Here is a 5,934-nt window from a genome sequence, read left to right on the forward strand (position 1 = left end):
GCGCACCCTTTTCTCGGTGGCTGGCGGGCGAGAGAGTGCTGCGTCGCCGGCATCGGCGTCGAAAGAAGCCGAGCCGGAAAAAGTTAAAGTACAAACGTGCAAGCATACTAGCCTAACCCTAGGTAAGGCATGTCAGAGCGAAAGACAGTAATTTCGAATGAGCCAAGAAAGAGCGGTGCGGGGCCGGTCGGAGCGCACCCTTTTCTCGGTGGCTGGCGGGCGAGAGAGTGCTGCGTCGCCGGCATCGGCGTCGAAAGAAGCCGAGCCGAAAAAAGTTAAAGTACAAACGTGCAAGCATACTAACCTAACCCTAGGTAAGGCATGTCAGAGCGAAAGACAGTAATTTCGAATGAGCCAAGAAAGAGCGGTGCGGGGCCGGGCGGAGCGCACCCTTTTCTCGGTGGCTGGCGGGCGAGAGAGTGCTGCGTCGCCGGCATCGGCGTCGAAAGAAGCCGAGCCGAAAAAAGTTAAAGTACAAACGTGCAAGCATACTAACCTAACCCTAGGTAAGGCATGTCAGAGCGAAAGACAGTAATTTCGAATGAGCCAAGAAAGAGCGGTGCGGGGCCGGGCGGAGCGCACCCTTTTCTCGGTGGCTGGCGGGCGAGAGAGTGCTGCGTCGCCGGCATCGGCGTCGAAAGAAGCCGAGCCAAAAAAAGTTAAAGTACAAACGCGATGCTAATGAGCGAGCCGTTGTCTCGACTAATATGTAGGGGGCGTTCGATCGAGCGTCTGGCTTGAGCGCTTGTCGGCCTAGCAGAACGGTCGCATTGTTATGCCCGGGTTTTAGGCACCGCTGCAGGCGGCCGGCAGAGCTCTTGTTTGTGCGAAACTGAATGGATCGAGCCCGAGAGAGGGCGAGCAAAGAAAAAACGCAAATCGCTCCGCCTGGCACTGCCGGCGAGGGCGTGGACGTCGCGGCCAGCGACTGTCGAAGCTGAGTACGGCCGCAGGCGATCGCCTCGGTCTTAAACGAATGCGACGAGCACGCGCCGGGCGGCCCAGCAAGGGCCGAGCGCAGCTGTCGCAGCTATCTGGTTGATCCTGCCAGTAGTGATATGCTTGTCTCAAAGATTAAGCCATGCAGGTGCAAGTACGAGTTCTCGTAAAGCGAAACTGCGAATGGCTCATTAAATCAGTCTTGGTTTATTTGGTCTCGTAAGCGAAGTGGATAACTGTGGTAATTCTAGAGCTAATACATGCATTAAGCGCCGACTTCGGGAGGCGCGCTTTTATCAGATCAAAACCGACCGGGTTCGTCCTGTGACGTTTGATGACTCTGGATAACCACGCGGATCGTACGGTCTCTGCACCGACGACGTATCATTCAAGTGTCTGCCCTATCAACTGTCGAAGGTACGCTACGTGCCTACCTTTGTGATAACGGGTAACGGGGAATCAGGGTTCGATTCCGGAGAGGGAGCCTGAGAAACGGCTACCACATCCAAGGAAGGCAGCAGGCGCGCAAATTACCCATTCCCGACACGGGGAGGTAGTGACGAAAAATAACAATACAGGACTCTAACGAGGCCCTGTAATTGGAATGAGTACATCCTAAAACTCTTAACGAGTATCCATTGGAGGGCAAGTCTGGTGCCAGCAGCCGCGGTAATTCCAGCTCCAACAGTGTATGCTAAAGTTGTTGCGGTTGAAAAGCTCGTAGTTGGATTTTGGGCGAGCGCCGCCGGTCCGTCGCAAGGCGTGTCACTGGTTGCGTTCGCCTCACCTTCGGTTCTCCGTCGGTGCTCTTGACTGAGTGTCGGCGGTGGCCGATAAGTTTACTTTGAAAAAATTAGAGTGTTCAAAGCAGGCTGTTCGCCTGCATAGTGTTGCATGGAATAATGGAATAGGACCTCGGTTCTATTTTGTTGGTTTTCGGAGCACGAGGTAATGATTAAGAGGGACAGACGGGGGCGTCCGTACTCTGCCGTTAGAGGTGAAATTCTTGGATCGGCGGAAGACGAACTACTGCGAAAGCATTCGCCAAGAATGTTTTCTTTAATCAAGAGCGAAAGTCAGAGGTTCGAAGACGATCAGATACCGTCCTAGTTCTGACTATAAACGATGCCAACTAGCGATCGGGAGGCGTTACCATGACGACCTTTCCGGCAGCTTCCGGGAAACCAAAGTCTTTGGGTTCCGGGGGAAGTATGGTTGCAAAGCTGAAACTTAAAGGAATTGACGGAAGGGCACCACCAGGAGTGGAGCCTGCGGCTTAATTTGACTCAACACGGGGAAACTCACCCGGCCCGGACACAGGTAGGATTGACAGATTGAGAGCTCTTTCTTGATTCTGTGGGTGGTGGTGCATGGCCGTTCTTAGTTGGTGGAGCGATTTGTCTGGTTAATTCCGATAACGAACGAGACTCTGGCATGCTAAATAGTTACGCGACCTTCTCGGTCGGCGTCTAACTTCTTAGAGGGACTAGTGGCGTTTAGCCACACGAGATTGAGCAATAACAGGTCTGTGATGCCCTTAGATGTCCGGGGCCGCACGCGCGCTACACTGAGTGAAGCAGCGAGTGTCTAACCTAGGCCGAAAGGTCCGGGTAACCCGTTGAACCTCATTCGTGATTGGGATAGGGACTTGCAATTGTTTCCCTTGAACGAGGAATTCCCAGTAAGCGCAAGTCATCAACTTGCGTTGATTACGTCCCTGCCCTTTGTACACACCGCCCGTCGCTACTACCGATTGAATGGTTTAGTGAGATCCTTGGATCGGCCCCGTCGCGGCTGGCAACGGCCGCGTCGGCGTGTCGAGAAGACGATCAAACTTGATCATTTAGAGGAAGTAAAAGTCGTAACAAGGTTTCCGTAGGTGAACCTGCGGAAGGATCATTACCGAAGGTGGTGGTAGGCCCCGGCCGACCGCGCACTGAATTGTCTTTGGGTGCCGCCGAGAGGGCGGCCGTCAATCGGGGTTCCGCCCCGTGCGACACGCGTAACACGTTGGCATAGCAAGGCAGCCGAGTGCGATGGTGGCTTCTGGGCACCGCGCTCGATGTGCCGCCGGCCCAGCCCGGCGGTCGCTCGGCGCCGTTTGTTGGTGTTTTTGTGCAGTTGTTGTCGGTGGTGGTTTTGTGGTCGATCCCACAGTGTGACGTCCGCGCGCTTCGGCGCCGGGCGAAACGTCGAGGACGACTCTTAACGGTGGATCACTCGGCTCGCGAGTCGATGAAGGACGCAGCCAAGTGCGAGAAGTAATGTGAATTGCAGAACACATTGAACGTCGACCTTCTGAACGCGAATTGCGGTCTCGGGTCAATCCCGGGACCGCGTCTGCCTCAGGGTCGCGTTCGTCCTCACCCGAGGGCCGTCGCCTGGCCTCTGCGAAGACGGCCGGGCGTCGCCCCAAGTTGAAGCGGTCGCCGAGCTTTCTCGGCGCGACCGCGTGTCCCGTACACCGCCGGCCCCTCGACGTGTTCAACTACGTTCGAGGGGCGGGTCCAGGTCGGTCGGTCCGGTCACGAGATCAAGACCGACCGTGGGCCAAGGCGGCGACGGTACGCGCTCGGTCGGCGCCGGCGGCGACGACTTGCGATGCCAGCGGGCCGTGTAAGAAACGGCCCGCTTGACACATACGACCTGAGTTCAGGCGAGAGCACCCGCTGAATTTAAGCATATTATTAAGCGGAGGAAAAGAAACCAACAGGGATTCCCTGAGTAACGGCGAGTGAACCGGGAAGAGTCCAGCGTCGAATCTGCGCGCTTTTCGAGCGCGCCGAGTTGTGACGTACGGAAGTCCCAGTGCGGCTGACGGCGAGCGCCGGTGTCCTTCTGATCGAGGCCTCGTCCCACGGCGGGTGTTAGGCCCATAGGGGCGCTTGCCTTGGCCGCTTCGGGTCTTCTCGGAGTCGGGTTGTTTGGGAATGCAGCCCAAAGCGGGTGGTAAACTCCACCTAAGACTAAATACGGTCGCGAGACCGATAGCGGACAAGTACCGTGAGGGAAAGTTGAAAAGCACTTTGAAGAGAGAGTTCAAGAGTACGTGAAACCGTTGAGAGGCAAACGGGAGGGCCCGTCAGGTCGCCGGCTCGCTTTCAGTTGGGTGCGGGGGCGCGCCGTCTCGGTTCGCGGACGCTTAAGGCGCCGCTGCCGAGTCGGCTCGCGCACCGTCTCAGCGCACTAGCGACCGGCGCGGGTCACGACCGGTTTGCCGTCGGTCTAAGTCCCCGCGCGAAGGTGGCCTCCGCTCCGGCGGGGGTGTTACAGCGCGCGGGCGGTGCGGCCCGGCGGCGGATCGAGGAAAGGATGCCGCGCGCTCTCTGTGTGCGGCCGTCGCCGTTCGGCTGGCTTGTCGTTCGCCTGCACTGTACGCAGTGCCGGTGTTCGGCGGGCTGCCGCTTCGGTGGCGCGCCGTCGACGCGCTCGGGGTCCGTGGCCACGTCGGCCACCCTCCCGACCCGTCTTGAAACACGGACCAAGGAGTCTAACATGAGCGCGAGTCGTCGAGTGGTTCGAGACTCGCAGGCGAAATGAAAGTGAAGGCGGCCTTTGGCCGAACGAGGTCGGACCCGGAGCCCCGTGCGGGCGCCGGCGCACGACCGGCCGATCGCACCCGCTCTGCCGGGGCGGTCGCGCAAGAGCGTCCATGTTGGGACCCGAAAGATGGTGAACTATGCCTGGGAAGGTCGAAGCCAGAGGAAACTCTGGTGGAGGACCGTAGCGATTCTGACGTGCAAATCGATCGTCCTATTTGGGTATAGGGGCGAAAGACTAATCGAACCATCTAGTAGCTGGTTCCTTCCGAAGTTTCCCTCAGGATAGCTGGCGCTTTGTCGCAGTTTTATCTGGTAAAGCGAATGATTAGAGGCCTTGGGGGACGAAACGTCCTCAACCTATTCTCAAACTTTAAATTGGTAAGAAGCCCGGCTCGCTTAATTGGAGTCGGGCGCCTCGAATGCGAGTGCCCAGTGGGCCACTCTTGGTAAGCAGGACTGGCGATGCGGGATGAACCGAACGCCGGGTTAAGGCGCCCGACGCGACGCTCATCAGAGCCCACAAAAGGTGTTGGTGATCTAGACAGCAGGACGGTGGCCATGGAAGTCGGAATCCGCTAAGGAGTGTGTAACAACTCACCTGCCGAATCAACCAGCCCTGAAAATGGATGGCGCTGGAGCGTCGGGCCTATACCCGGCCGTCGCGACGACACGGGCCGTTCCACGGCGCTATGTCGCGACGAGTAGGAAGGCCGCGGCGGCGGGCGTCGAAGCGTCGAGCGAGAGCTCGCGTGGAGCAGCCGTCGGTGCAGATCTTGGTGGTAGTAGCAAATATTCAAATGAGAGCTTTGAAGGTCGAAGAGGAGAAGGGTTCCATGTGAACAGCAGTTGAACATGGGTCAGTCGGCCCTAAGGAACAAGCGAACGCAGTTCGACGGGGGGCGTTGCTCGTCTTCGCCCCCGGTGTCCGAAAGGGAATCTGGTTAATATTCCCGAGCCTCGACACGGAGATTGGCGCTTCGGCGCCCGGTGCGGCAACGCAACCGAACTCGGAGACGCTGGCGTGGGTCCCGGGAAGAGTTCTCTTTCTTGGTAAGGAGCGCAGGCCCTGGAATCGGTTCGCCCGGAGATAGGGCTGGCAGCTCCGTAAAGCACCGCGTCTCTTGCGGTGTCCGGTGAACCCGCGTCGGCCCTTGAAAATCCGAGGGAGATGGTGTAATTGTCGTGCGAGGCCGTACCCATATCCGCAGCAGGTCTCCAAGGTGAACAGCCTCTGGCCGACGGAACAATGTAGGCAAGGGAAGTCGGCAAATCAGATCCGTAACTTCGGGAAAAGGATTGGCTCTAAGGGCTGGGTCGGTCGGGGCTGAGGTACAAAGCGGATGCCGGGACTTGACCGGACTGGGCGAACGCTTGCCGCTTCACGGCGGCCGGCGTGAGCTCGGACCTGCGTCCGGTCCCTATCCGTGGACTGCCGCAGCTGCGCGGGCCTCGC

General features: G+C 58.3%; 2 non-coding genes and 1 pseudogene across 2 annotated transcripts; all 3 read left to right on the forward strand.

The window, feature by feature from the left end:
* The first annotated feature begins 1,031 nt into the window (after positions 1-1,031).
* LOC144419807 (small subunit ribosomal RNA) lies at positions 1,032-2,841 on the forward strand. The gene has a single exon (XR_013474275.1). It is a non-coding gene; the product is annotated as a small subunit ribosomal RNA (ribosomal RNA).
* A 298-nt stretch (positions 2,842-3,139) lies between these two features.
* LOC144419805 (5.8S ribosomal RNA) lies at positions 3,140-3,293 on the forward strand. The gene has a single exon (XR_013474273.1). It is a non-coding gene; the product is annotated as a 5.8S ribosomal RNA (ribosomal RNA).
* A 288-nt stretch (positions 3,294-3,581) lies between these two features.
* LOC144419803 (large subunit ribosomal RNA) lies at positions 3,582-5,934 on the forward strand (annotated as a pseudogene; the record flags this gene model as incomplete).

Source organism: Styela clava, unplaced genomic scaffold, assembly GCF_964204865.1.
Source record: "Styela clava unplaced genomic scaffold, kaStyClav1.hap1.2 HAP1_SCAFFOLD_274, whole genome shotgun sequence".
Taxonomy (NCBI): domain Eukaryota; kingdom Metazoa; phylum Chordata; class Ascidiacea; order Stolidobranchia; family Styelidae; genus Styela; species Styela clava.